Source organism: Physeter macrocephalus, chromosome 9 (genome assembly GCF_002837175.3).
Source record: "Physeter macrocephalus isolate SW-GA chromosome 9, ASM283717v5, whole genome shotgun sequence".
NCBI lineage: Eukaryota > Metazoa > Chordata > Mammalia > Artiodactyla > Physeteridae > Physeter > Physeter macrocephalus.
The window spans coordinates 65,831,218-65,846,540 of record NC_041222.1 but is presented as its reverse complement, the minus strand read 5'-3'; the positions used below and the strand labels follow the sequence as shown (position 1 = coordinate 65,846,540).

The following is a 15,323-nucleotide window of genomic DNA, read 5'->3' as shown; positions in this document are numbered from 1 at the left end:
GAAGAAAAAATAGGGTACTAAAAATTGGAGATCACTTATCTAAATGAGTTCTGTTTCCTTTAAGGTAGTGAAATTGAACAATTTATACATTTATTGCAGTGTTACAGCCATTCAAAACATTTTGGACACTTCTCTGGAAAGTGCCTTTAGACAAGACGGTCCAAACCTTTTAGCTTCTTCTTTGATGGAAAATATTCAACTCTTAAATGCTGACAGTCTTACAAAGCAGGCAATTTATTCAGACCAGTTCTGATGTTCAAGGTAAGAGTTTAAGCTGGATAATTAATATCATGTCTGATCAAATGTGACTATAAAGCAATGAGATGTTCAGTTCCCACGTGGATGAGGGCCAGAGAGGTGCTGGAAGATGGAAAGGGTGTCATTCAGCATTGCTCATATATTTATGCAGGTGAAAATCCTGGATGGGAGAGTTTAGGTATAATGTTTACATGAGCAAATTACTCTAAATCTTCTGCTGGCTTAACATGCATGTGCCTGTGTGTATGAAAGAGAGAGAGAGAGATGAAGAGGGAAGGATGTTCCTATTTCCTTCTAAAGAACCAGAAAGAATTTAGCAATGTTTGTTAGCTATCCCCTCACTAATTCATACTCTTCCTTGAATGGTCCTTAAAATCCACTGCTTCCTGCCAATGGAATCTTTTAACTTCACTGTATTGTGGTCAAGACCATGACTAATGACTCTCAGATGTAAAAACAAAGTGATTAAAATTTGCTATATGAGTTTGCTGCCAATCCCACAGGAATTTTCAATAAATTAAAGGCAATTTTAGTAACAGTAAAGTCAGATACATTAAAGCAGAATTTTAATTATTAACTGAGGTTTATTAATAATGTGCATTAGTAGTAAGAGTTCCATTCTTGAGTCCCTACTCAATGACACGTAATGGGTCACTGCCCCACTCAGTCTCCACAACAAACCCTGCCCACGGTCACATGGCTTATAAGTGGTAGAGACTAAGTGAATGCACTCCACTCGCATTCTCCCTTCATTCAGGTCTCTGCTCAAATCTTGCCTTCCTAGCCTCTGACATTCTCTAACCAGGAACAGTGTTGTTTTCATTTACAGCATTTATCTTCTCCTAACAAATTAAACATAGGTTTGTCTCCTCCATTCCCAGACTGTTAGAGCAATATTTTTTTCTATTTTGTTTACTACTGAATTTATAGTTCATTTAACAATTTTTGGCCCATCATAGGTCCCCGATAATATTCATTAAATAAAAAATAGGTGCATGAAGAATGTTTGATGAATGAAAAAAATGGGCAAACCGACACAGATTCCTCTTTCCTTCAATCCCAGGGGTTTTTACTATTTCATACTGCTTCATAATTTCAAAGACACTACTATATATAAAATAAGGACCTATTTATAGCACAGGGAACTCTACTCAATACTCTGTAATGACCTATATGAGAAAAGAATCTAAAAAAGAGTGGATGTATATATATATATATATATATACACATATGTATAACTTCTTCACATTACTGTACACCTGAAACTAACACAACATTGTAGATCAACTATACTCCAATAAAAATTAATTTTTTTAAAAGACCAAAAAAATCAAAATTAAAAAACAAAAATGGCAATCTCACTCTACCTAGCACCTTGAAATCCTTATTCCCCACTCATTGCCCACCCTGTAATAACACAGGGCAGGAAGGCTAGATCTCTGACTAGAGGCTATAGGATAACATCAAGGATATCAACAATGTATTGCTGGTATACAGAGCCAGAACAAGGATTGGAGCAGCCGATGCCCCCTTAGAGTCCTCCTCACATTTCCTAGGACTGGTGAATTAGAAAAGAAGGTTGCTATCTGAGGACAAGAGCTAAGCCTGAGTACAGAGATTAGAAAGCACTCTATGACAGAGGAAAAAGGGGAGTGGTGGGCATAAGCCTGAAACTCACTAGTATTGTCAATTTAACCCACCCAACAGATAGCAGGCCAGCCACCTGTTGTTTCCTTTCTTTTCAGGAAATTAAGATTGCCATACAGAGAAAAATTAAGAGACATTTAAGGAACAGGAGAACTACCTTAGAAGACAACAAAGAGAAAAACTTAGCGGAGGAAAATGAACTAAAGGGAAGGGACAGACAGAGACTGAAAACAAGTTTAAAAAGATAGAATATACTCAAACAGAAAAAGGAACATATTTGCAACAGGCAGCAAGACAATCAGATATTACTAAAATAGAAATATTGGACATGAAAGATAAGATTTGTGAAATAAATAATCCTGTGAAGTAGCAGAATGAATACATTAAAAATTGCATTACTTAACTGGAAGACTGGGTCACAGAACTCTCCCAAAAGGCATGAGAAAAAGAGAAATAGGAGGGGTAAAAAATGAGAAAAAAAGACAAGAATATTGGAGAACAGAAATAGAGGTGTCAAAGTCCACTGGGTTGGAAAACCAAAAGAGAAAATAAAGACTGCAGGCAGGGGATAAAATAGTGATAAAAAATTATAACCAAGAATCTTTCCAAAACTAAAAAAGGCTTTATATTAAGCTTCAGTTTGATAGCATTCTATAGCAGAGACAAATCTCTGTTTGTACCAAATTGTTTCACTGACCTCCTGGGCACACAAAAAGAATACATTTTCCTTCTGTCCCCTTGTATCTAGGTGGGGCTAAATGACTAATTCCAGATCAAAGGAGCCAGGGTACAAATGACCATGTTGAACAACTACCTGTCAAACAGTTAGCTGGACTGTGGTGAGAGTGAAAAACATACCTTTACTGATTTTTAAATGCCTAGATTTTGGAGTTGTTTTTTATAGCTGTTAGCCTAGTCTGACTCAGAGTCATAGTGTACTGGGATACAGAATCAAAAATCACACCTAGACACATATCTACAAAGAAAATGCCAAAAATCAGATCATGAACAAAGGAATTTTGAAAAAGTCATAGTAACATATCTCTTCAATAGCACAATATGCAAATATTGAAGGAAAATAAAATTGAACCATTATTTTAATATTTATCTGAGTTAATAAATACATATATTGGTAAAATAAGGTTTCAACATAAAAAATTCTCAGAAATTTTTATCATACATGTATCCTCTTTGAAAGATTTTTTTTAAAAGATATAGTCCCACAAGAATTTAAAAAAATAGAAAAAAAAGTTATATTGCAAATAAAAATAAAGAATTTACATTGTAACTAAAAAACAGATGACAGTACAATCCTAAAACTCCTTACAATATCAACATGGGCAAAGGAATTCCTTTGGGTGAAATAACAGCTATTGGTAGAGAAAAACATATAATTACGGGTCTCAAAAATAACAGGTAACTTTCTGGCTGGGATAAATATTTGTTATAGTTAATGGGAGAAAAATTTAAAAACCAGAAGCATGGTAAATAAAAGTCATCAAAAATTACAGAAACAAGTCATAGCAAAACTGAAATTACAGTAAATAAGCTAAACAAACTTAATAGAAGATGAAGATTCTCAGTTTGAGTTTTTAAAAAACATAAACAAATTAACTCTGGAAAGACACGGAGGAGACTTAAATGAGCATTCCTAAGTGGAAGAAGTCAATCTGAAAAGGCTACATACTGCATAATTATGATATTCTGGAAAAGGCAAAACTACACTATAGAGGGTAAAAAAGATCAGTTATATTTCCAGGGGTTAGACTGGGGAGAGGGATGAATAGGCAGAACACAGGATTTTTAGGGTAGTGAAAATACTCTGGATGATACTATAATGGTGGATACATGTCATTACACATTTGTCCAAACCCATAGACTGTACAACACCAAAAGTGAACTCTAAGGTAAATTAAGGACTTTGGTTGATTATGCTGTGTCAATGTAGATTCATTCTTGGTAAAAAAAAAAAAACAGTACCCTTCTGTTGAGTGATGTTGATTTTGGGGGAGGCCACGCATGTGTAGGGGTAGGGGGTACACAGGAAATCTCTATACTTTCCTCTCAACTTTGCTGTGAACCTAAAACTGCCCTTAACACACACACACACACACACACAATGTTCTCCAGAAGTGACACATTTTTTTAAAAGGGCAAGGGCATAGAATTATTGGGGGAAGAGCAAGGTTTAAAAGAATATACATATACCTTTTGAACCAAAAGAAAGCTAGAAATTAATTTTAATATAAGCCAAAATATAATTTTAGATAAAAGCAAAATCATTTATTCATTCTACTAATATTTATTCAATGTTAAGCACTATTCTAAACAGTGGGGCTAGAGCAAGGGATAAATCAAAATTTTTCTTGCCCTCATGCAGTTTACATTGTAAAAGGATACAAATTAAAGAAAATCACACACTATAAAAGAAAACAGATAAAATACTCATTACCACATGATATCTCAAGAAAAGTAAATTGAGATACTAGGAATTTTTAAGCAAGGTGGCATTTGAGCAGGACCCAGAGGAAGAGAGGTAAACAAACATGAAGCTATCCAAGGGAGTAGGATTCCAGAGAAGAGATGGTAATTACAAAGACCCTGGGATGGAAGAGTGTCACATATTCAGCAACATCAAATAGGTCAGTGTGGCTGGAATGCAACTGGCAAGTACAGATGGATAAGTGAGATTAGAACAACCATATAGGACTTTTTTTTGTCATTACAAGAATTGGGGTTTTAACTGTGAATGAGATGAAAAGACATGAATCTTTTCAGTGTCAAAGCAGTGTCAAAGCAGATGGGTGTGTTAAGAGGCTACTGCAGTAATCCAAGCTAGAGATGATGGTGGCTTGGACCAGAGGGATAATGGTTGAAGTATAAAGAAGGCATCCAGATTCTGGATATACATGACAATAAAGCCAAGAAGACTGACTGATGGGTAGGTGATAAGATGTGAGAGAATGCTACGATTCAAGGAAAACTCCAAGATTTTTTAGTGCATTTAGTGAAATGAGGGAAGACTAGTCAGGAGTAGGGCTTTTTTGGAGAGAAAGGGTAGCGATCCAAAGTGCACTTTTGGATATGTAAATTTTAAGATACTTACTGAATATCCAAGAGGACACATTAAGGAGGTAGTGAGATATAAAGAAGTTCTGTCTGAAGATTTAACTTTGGAAGTCATCAGGACATAGATGGTGATCTCATCCAGACTGATGGTTTTAAAAACCAAAAGAGTGAGAAGAGAAGATGTTCAAATACTCAGCCTTCTGAAACACCAATATTTACAGTTCAGGGAGATGCTAAGGAGGCATTCAAGGAAACAGAAGTACAGGCTAGTGGACAATAATAATTACATAAAGCAATATTCCATCTCACTATTAAGAGCAATGTAAAGTAAAGATAACATTGTGGTATAATTTTACATCCCTAAATAGGTAGAAATAGCACATAAAATAGCATCTTAATTTTGTAAGTATCTATGAAACCTTGTCAATGGGAGTACACATGTGTGCAGACATGTTGCAGTACACATAATCTATTAGTACTTAGTAAAATAGAGCATGCATATAACCTATTACACAGCAATCTGGTCTTTGGGTTATATACCAGAGAAACACACAGATGCCCAAGGAGGAAGGAAATAATGTGAAGGTATTAATAAATAATATGTGCTATATGCATAAAATAGAAAGCAATGAAATAATCAAAGGGAATGAACTAGATCTACATATAGTAACTAATATTTTAGGAGTATCTTTTTGAGATAATGAAGTTTAATCATTATGAAGATTAAACATATACAAGGAACAGTTTTATCCATATTTCACAGATAGACATATACACATATATGGAATAGAAAACTAAAAGAGCATACATTAAATAAATGAGGGATAAGATATACAGAAGAAAGACAAGAGGAATAGGCGTGGTGACAAAAACGAAAGGAAATAATGGTAAAACTGTATAGAGTATTCTTGCCTAGACCAATTATGATTCTGTGCCTTGAAATAATCATCTGAAATCTCTTGATCAATTCACTGAATAGAAAAATAAATAAATAAAATTTCAGTATTCAGGCAACATTTACTGTGTCTAAAATATAAAGTTTCCTATTTAAAAAAAAACTTTAATGGAAAGTCAAATTACATCTAGGAGTCACAGTCATTTAAGAAGTAAATAATAATAAACGGGAAATATATGATGTCTTGAAGTATGACACGAATCAAACTTTTCCTGATCTTTTCTATGCCAAGAACTATAAATAATCATGATACTCAAAGATCAGAATCACTGAAGTGTTTTTCTTTGTGATACAAATTTCCAGATACCTGAAAGATAACTCTCCACATAACAAAAATTTCTGTTTTAATGATAACAGGCATTGGAATACGACTAATACATACTATATCACTCTCTGCTTTCTTAAATAGAGGGCAATGTATGGAATTTAGAACTCATTACTAATTTGCCCTCTATTAGTCAGTAAGATAATAATAGGTCCATTTACCACTGCTCAGTACAACTCTTCCTCCGCCCCACAGATGTGACGATCATTTTTCAATCACCAATGCCGTGGTCACTCTGCTACCATTTATAATATTGGCCACACACTTATCTTCTTTCTACTATTCTTTCTTCCGTTTTCTTTCTACTTTTCTTCTAAATTTCTTCCCCCTTTTGAACCCTAGATCCTATAACACCTTTTCATTCTCTAAATTTTCTCTTAATAGTCCCATACTTTTGTTTCAAGTGAGTCTGATTTTACAGCCAGCAATAGTCAATTTGGTCAGGAAACCAATCAGGTTTTTCTGGGAGTGGTTATCAGGTTTCGGTCTTCCCCAAAAGGGAAGCAACCATTCAGAGCACCAGAATTGGAATTAGAAAAGAAATGGTCATTTCAGTTCTGTAACTTAATAGCTGGATAAAATTAATCAAATTGATTAACTTCTTTAAAGTTTCATTTTTCTTCATGTTTAAAAAAGGGATTAATAATAACACATATCCCATAAGGCTACTTTTAAGACTGAGTCAAATACATGTAAGACAGTTATCTCAGTGCCTAGTTCATAAAATATCTAATATTCCCAATAATTTTAATACTTAACTTCAAACATAAACTACCAACTATGCTATTTTTTTTCTGGATTCTATAATGCTTTAAGTTTCTAAAGCAGCCACAAAACTTCCAACCAATAAACTGAGATGTTCTAGGTAAATGAAATGTTGGTTTTTAGCCCTAAACTTTGAAATCCTTTATATCTTTTAATTAGAAAATGTATAATTACCTTAAACCAACTTTCAAGTCTTCTAAAATATATCCACCAACATAAATATGATATTGCAAAAATGAATAAGTAAAATAAAATGCTATACTACCCAGATTTCATTAGAGTGACCACTACATATTTTCAAAGGACTATACAGTTTTTAAATGGTATAGTTTAGGAGGCTAAAAAGCTTTATTTCAGTGAAATGCATGTATGTCTTCCAGTTTATACACCCAGAACTATTTTTAATCTTAGAATGGTATCTTCTATATAACACTTGAGAAAAAAATGAAATTATAAAACAGATCTAATCTCAACATATCAAAGACTGGGTGTGAGAAGGAATTTGTGGTGATTTACAAAGTTGGGAACTGGGCAACCTCCAACTTAAACTGTGGCTCAATTAAAGTTTATTTCCCCTCTATATAATATTTAGGATTAAACAGAGGAGAAATCATGGTATGATTTTTACCAGACTTGATGCCATTATACTGTTTGGGAGAGGAAATTAAAATTAATTAAAATATTCATGAAAACTTCCAGACCTCTGAAATTCAAAATATCCTTTTCCAACATTTAACTTCATAAGCAGACAGCGCTTATCCAAAAGTCTTGTCTGTGTGCCAAGAGAACAAAGGTCATAGATGTAACAGCAGAGAGAATACTGAAACAAGATAAAGATGGATAGTACAGTGTGCTGAACACAGAGTCTCATATACTGGGATATTCTTGCTTTCAATTTTGAGGAAACATACCCTACTTAAATCCCAACACATTACTGATCATTTAAGTGGAAGAAACACATTTTATAGGGCCTGTCTTAGCTCTGGTTTCCCCCCAAAAAGCAGATCTACCACAAAGGTTTATGTGTGAGCAATTTATTTGGGAATGTGATCACAAAGTAACAAGAGTTAGAGAGAGGGGGAATGAAACAGGGAAGAAAAGAAAGAGAGACGATACAAGTATATAGCTGTTCACGACTATGGAAAACAACTCCGCCCCTCAGTGGTCATCTGAGAAGATTACGAAGTGTGCCTAGGAGCCACCTGTCCAGTGGGGGGGTGGGGGAAAGGATGCATTTATCTATCTGCTTCTACCCCTCCTACTTCTAAGTTGTGCACGCATGAGTACAAAGGAGTTCCCATAGGTGTCCAATGATGTGGTATCAGAGAAGATCTGCACCAGAAAGTTAGAGACACTCAGTTCAGGTCAGAGGCTCTGAGATATCCTGGCAAGGTGCTATTAGGTTCACCTGCATGAAGATGCTGAAAGCCTACAAACTGATTGCTGCAGCAGTGGTTGGAATAGAAAGTATGGCCAGAGGATTTAAAATGATGCATGAAAGGCATCCATATTAATCATCTTCCATAGAGGAAATACATGACTTTCCCATAAGAGAATTACTTTTTCAATCTGTCAAGTCAGAAACAGTGTTATGTTTGGAGAGTTCTGTAACTCAGGAGGTTGTCTGGGGGTCGGGGGTGCATGTTAAGACATAACCCTTAGCTCTTGGAATTTTAGCATTACCGTTTTGGGAGAACATCAGTAAAATGGATTTAGTTCCCTAGTCTTTAACTCAACAAAAGAAAACTTTAAGCAACTTTATTAAACCAACCTTCAGCCTGAGTTGGTCCCACATGTTAATTGATTAAATGACATTGCATTTTCATTGAAACCCTCTTCTGTGCTCTTAATTTAAATCAACATACTTGATATTGAATAGTCTATGTCAATTTCATTTCTGAGTCATCCAGCAGCTTGAGCAAAGTAATAACCAACCCCTACCAAGAGGAAAAGTTAAATAAATAAAAAGAAAGAAAAACAAAACCAAATAGTAATCCCCAATTCCTGTTTCATAATTAATATAAAAAAAATGTTAATCTGCTCTCAAGTGTAAATAACACCAACAGCATATGAAATCAGTTCAGCTCTCCAAGAAAAATAATAGTGATCCTATTTACTATGTTTCATGGTATCTTCTAAAAATCTAAAGGAATTCTAACTAAACATTTCTCCTCTCTCTCTCCCTCTCAGTAAAAAGACAAAGATTGTTTCAATGGAAAGAATGCATATATTCATATTAACTTGAAAAGCACATCGAATTCAGTAAAATAATAGTTACTATCATTATTACTGGTGATTGATAGCATTTACTGGCATACCTCTCATGAGAATTCAGCAAATATTATGTATCTCCAATCCAAAAATATGGCCACAAATCCTTTAACTCTTCTCTCACGTACAGAGAAGGTTTATTTTCCCTCCCCTGGAATTTGTGCTGGCTTGTGTCTACTTTAACCAACAGAGAACAGTGGAAGTAGCATATGCCAGATCCAGGCCTACCATTTAAAAGGACTGTCAGTTTCTGCCTTGAGTGTGAGAGCCCTGAGCCTCCACATGACAGTGAGCCACCACGTGAGATGTTCAACTGCCTTGCTGGAAAGACTACAGGGAAAAGTCCTGAAACTATATGAAGAAAGAGAGGGGTTTAGCTGTCCCCACCAAGATGCCAGGCATGGATGAAGCCACCTTGTATACTACAGATGAAACTAGTCTCCAGTTAAGTATCACTAGGTAGCTCTCATCAATCTAGATGGTGCGAAAGAACGCCCAGCAGAGACTGCTTGAATTCTTGACCCACAAAGTCATGAGATAATAAAAATGGTCAGCCAGTTAACAGTTGGGATAGTCTGTCATTCAGCAATAGACAGCCAAAACAACCATACAGCCCTTTGCTTCCCATATCTGACTGAACTACAGACCAGCTACTTCAGCATAACATGGCAGAGAGCTGTTCCCACTGTTACTGCTGCTATTTTTAATGTGTATGATTTGCCTCCATTCTTCAGATATTCTTATTCAATGGGTCTAGAACAGAGCCTAGAAATACAAGCACATCTTACAGTCTAACATGAAAAGGCTTTCCTTGAAGAAATCCCCTCTAAAACAAATGTGACAGTTATCTATTCTCTGCTTGAACATTCACTTGATAGGGATATAGCTACCTCACAAAGTAAACCCAGTCTTAATTATGGAAATGTTTTTGCTGAGGGCAGAAGAAAGTGATTCATAGGTCACATGTCTCTGGAAAACTCCATGGCAGGAATTCATGAGCCACTTAGGCTCTTCTATTAATCGATTCAACTGTGTCACATGCTTCCTTTGGTGCAGCTTTGAACTGAGACTTTGGATTAAAAATCATAAAAGAAAGAATCCATTTGGCTCAGTTCATCTATCTTTGGGCAGAACACTTTAGGCCAAACCTTGTCATAGCCAACAGACCAGCCTAGAATCCGTTGCCCCTAAGGGCCCACCTTGGTCCAATTAGCCATGGCCATGGAATTAGGTCATGTGCTCCAGAACATGCCTATTTATGGTGGTAGAGTATAGGGTCAGACAATCTCCAAGAAGGAAATATAAAGAAACCAGCACTGTAAAGTACAGCTAATATATTTTCTTTTCACATACAAGTTTTTCATATTTGAAAAATTCTATTAATCACCCATACTCCATCATCTATTCATCTCTGGTTGTAATCATCAGGGTCCAGTCAGAAGATAAAAACTACACAGGTTATTTTAATAGAATTTAATTAAAAGAATGGTTACCCAGGCATCAGAAAACTGAAAAGGCAAAAGGGAACACTACAGTCTTTGCTGGTACTGATGCCTCAGGAGCTTGAAAGAGAGAACTTATGAGACTAGGACACACACCTCTGACAAGGAGGTGCTCCGAGTATTGCTAAACTAGTGCAGCAACAGAAATAAAACAAACAGTGATAAATGAATCTCAACAGAACTATTACTTCATTTGTTCAGGTCACTATATTCCTATCACAGACATGGTGACAACCATGCCACACTGTAAATTCCTGTTCAGTGAACAATAGGATCTGATTTTTCTATATGAATTCCTACTGACTAGGTTTTATCCAACATTGCTTAGATAGCTGACTCTTTAAATTCAGGTGCTAGATTAGTTTATCCGCAAAAATGTTCATGCTTAGCCTTCATCATTTTACTGAGGTCTTTTTTCCTTTTTTTTCATCTCTATCATCCAAAATACTTACTGCTCCCCCAGCTTAATTTAGAGCAGCATCTCAAGTCACCCTTTACAGAAAACCACTTTTCCATATCTAATCTCAAAAACTCTTTACCCTAATAACCTAAGAGAAACTCAAATTCTATCCAGTCAAATGATTCTAAGTATCACTTCCATCTTGGAAAATTAACAAAATTTGTCACTGAGAATAATTTCCTACTAGATAAAGTATTAAAGTGGAACTATTTTTGTTGTTGAAGTGACTATGTATTCTTGATTGGTTCTTCGGTTTTAACTGTTCAAAAATTGAGTGCCTATCTGTATTAGACAAGTAAGTGATTTGAGTCCTAGTTTATTAATCTGTAAAAAAAAACAAAAAACAAAAAAACAAAACACTTCTCACAACTTAGTTATAGAAATATGGTTGAAATATAAGTTTCTAGCAGATATAGAACTTCCTGTTTTGGTTACTTAATACTATGACCATATATTAACTAATAGCCGTTATAGAAACAAAAATGGCTATGATGTGATTCTTGTCCCCAAAGAATGCAGTCTCATGTAAAATGAAATACTATATTAAGACTGTCACCTTCTCTGAGTCATGTTCTCACAAACTCCTCAGAAGTCCTCAACTTTGACATTTTAATTCATACTACCTGTAAAACAGCACTAATCACTCTCCATCACTGAACAACCATAACAATTTACTTTCCCAGTTATTTTGGGGGTGAGACTGATCACAACTGCTGTCTGATCCACACATCTATGAAATCATTGGCGTGACCCGCAGAGATGTCTGTCCAAGATTGCAAAATGATCACCACAATACACACCCCCAAGCACACGTCCAGGAAGGAGACCGGGTACCTGAAGCCAATTCAGAAAACAACCCCTTTAATGGGTTGTTATGTGAAGCCCAAGGAGGATATGACTCACAGAAACATCATCGTGGGCCTGGTGGGCATTCACTGCTTTCTCACCAAGACGGGAACCATCACCACCTTGGAGCACGTCCACAACATGAAGGTGATGAAATTCCGCATGAGCTGGATCGGGTTGTCAGGACTGTCGTAGAAGCCAACAACCTGGCCTACCTGCCCAGCCAAGCTGGTGGAGACGGGGCTGAAGCACCGGCCAAGTCACACCCCACAGCACCCTGCATCCTCGAGGAGTGGGGACCATGCTCACACTCCATCAAGAAATCCCACAGTGGTCTCGCAACGTGAGACCATCAGGAAGGAGGCGAACATGCTCTACCTGTCCAAGTTCCCTAACAAGCACAATCGGCTGTACCTGAGGGCGCAGCCCTTGCTGGATGGCAGGGTGGTGGACATCGGCAAGGGTGAGGTATCTGCCCACCAGGAGCTCGAGCAGCGGGACCGCTCCCTGGCCAAGAGAAGTACGAGGGGGACACGGCCGAGGCCCGCAAGATGCGGTGCTTTGGGCCCGCCAGCACCGACCCCATCATCCCAAGTCACCAAGGGCGTTTAGTACCTTAACGAGATCAAGGACAGCGAGGTGGCTGGCTTCCAGTGGGCCACCAAAGAGGGGGCACGGTGCGAGGGGACTGCGGGCGGCGTTCGCTTCGACGTTCAGATGTGACGCTGTGTGCGGACACCATGCAGAGTGTCCCCACTCCTGGCACCGCCTCCACGCTGCTGCTGACCGCCCGCCCAGCTCCCAGAGCCCGGCTTCTAGATCCGGGGCCCGAAACAAGAGGTTGGCGGCATCTACAGAGCCCTGAACAGGAAGCGGGCCACGTTTTAGAGGACTCCCAAGTGGCCTTATGTTCGGCATGAAGACCCATCAACGAGTCTTTGGCTTCACCGCCAACCCGAGAGCCATGCGAGGAGCTAGGCCTTCCCCCGCCCGGTGCGTGTCTGACCACTGGCGGACCCCGCCTGCAGACCCCTCCTACAGCCGCAGCCGCGTCTTGGCGGCAATGCGCAAGCGCAAAGGTCTGAAGGCCAGCTTCCCAGCCCAGGACAACTTCCAGGACAGAACGCAGGCGGCCTTCCGAAGCAACGGCGTCCAGCCGGTGACTGACCACAGCCCCGAGCCCCCGTGTTCCCCTCCTGACACCTCGTGTGACTGTGCAGATGCTGCGATGCTCCACCTGACAGGTTTCTCTGGCCCACTCTGTGCCATCGTTCAGCGTGAACACTTGATGCCGTTTCTTTTGATATTTATTTCAAAACTACAGATACAACAGAAATGCCCTTGCAGCACAGACTTATTTGACCTGGGGGAAAGAGGAAGTGAGGATGAGACACCCAACACTTTTTTTCCATATCTTCAGAGGGAAACTCAAATGTCCCCTCAAATTTTAGAAAAACCACATTACAAGGTTTAAAAAAAAAAGAGTCCCATAGAAATGATGTTCATTTATAACAGGATATAACCTATAGGACACAATGTATTTTTCCTCATTCTTGTTTGATTTAATGTATTCTTTAGCATAATTATAAATATATCTCTTATCTTTAAGATTTTAAGCTTTCTTTTGCTCTCTTCAACAATTTTAGAAACTAATAAGGTATCATCTTCCTAAAAGCTATTTTGGTATCTACTCTTATTTTTTTAAATTCTCCCACTTTGTGGTTTTTAATGATTCAGGTAACTCTTGTGAGCTCATCCTCTAAAACCTTTAAATAAAATGTAAATAATAAATGTGGTCTAAAAAAAAAAGGGACAAAGAGCTAACTACAGAGTTAACTTGAATATGCCAGACTCATATCTGTTCTTGGCCTCACTAGGGCCTTACTAGCAAAATGTGAGCTCATAAGTCACGAAACTTAAGAGTAGGAAATACCTAAAGAAACCCGCAGATGACCAGGGAATTTTTTAAATGTGTGCTAAATACTTCTTTACTGCTTGGTTTTGGGGAGGAGTTAGACAAAACAGAATAATAAAAGTAATCCTGGGTAGTACTTTAGCATTTACTTTTTCCCCTATTAACTTAAACTTTTAGTCATCATCAAAATGAAGTGGGAATTTAAAATAGTACAGCCACTTTGGAAAACAGTTTGGCACTTTCTCAAAATGTTAAATGGAGTTACCATATGAGTGCAAAATTTCCATATGAAGCAATTCCACTCCTAGGATTCTACTCAAGAGAAATGAAAACATATGTCCACATAAAAACTTGTACACAAATGTTCACAGAATTATTCATAATAGTTAAAAAGTGGAAACAATGCAAATGTCCATCAACTGATGAATGTATAAACAAAACGTAGTTTATCTGTACAGTGGAATATTATTTGGCTATAAAAAGGAATGAAGTATTGGTGATGTTACAACAAAGATGAGCCTTGAAAACATTAGGCTAAATAAAAGAAACCAGTCACAAAAGACCACAAGTTCTATTATTCCATTTACATGAAATTTACATAATAGGCAAATCTGTGTTGAAAGACAGCAGATTAGTGTTTACCTATGGTTGGGGGTGAGGAGAGAAAAGATGGGGGTGGTGAGTAGTGACTGCTAATAGCTACGGTGTTTCTTTGGGGTAATGAAAATGTCCTAAAATTAGATTAGAGTCATCCTTGCCCAGTACTATAGATATACTAAAAACCATTCACTTGTGTACTTTAAATAGGTGAACTTTGGGGTATGTATGTAAAATATACATGGGTAAAACTGTTTAAAAAGAAGAAACCTTGTTGCTAACTAAGGTGCCATTCTCATTTACAAATTAATAAAATGGAGACAAGATCATTGTCCAAATTTCAAGTTCTAGAATTTGCTAAAACAGAACTCAACCTCTGTGTTCAAGTCTAATGCTACTTCCACTATATGAGCAGTTCCCTCATAAAGTGGGAACTAAAGCTCATTTACAGAGACTACTTGGATATTGGAAGGGTTTTCAAAACATTACCTGTGAGGAAAAATTAAATGAGTTAAAGATGGTAGAAAGACAATTACAGTAATATTAAGTGATTTGTAGTGATGTTCTGTGGAAGAAAAAGTAGAATTATTTTCATTTTATTGCCAAAGACAGAAGTAGAGTCAAATAGCATAAAGCTTGGGACTGGTCAGGGGAGTTAGGTTAATACCATAGGGTTTAAAACTTGAACTTTAGAGTAAGAAAAATCCAGTTTG

The 15,323-nt window shown here is 37.3% G+C and overlaps 1 pseudogene; it reads left to right on the top strand.

Annotated features, from left to right (window-relative positions):
* The first annotated feature begins 12,011 nt into the window (after positions 1–12,011).
* Positions 12,012–13,572, top strand: LOC102979518 (elongation factor 2-like; annotated as a pseudogene).
* Positions 13,573–15,323: the final 1,751 nt, after the last annotated feature.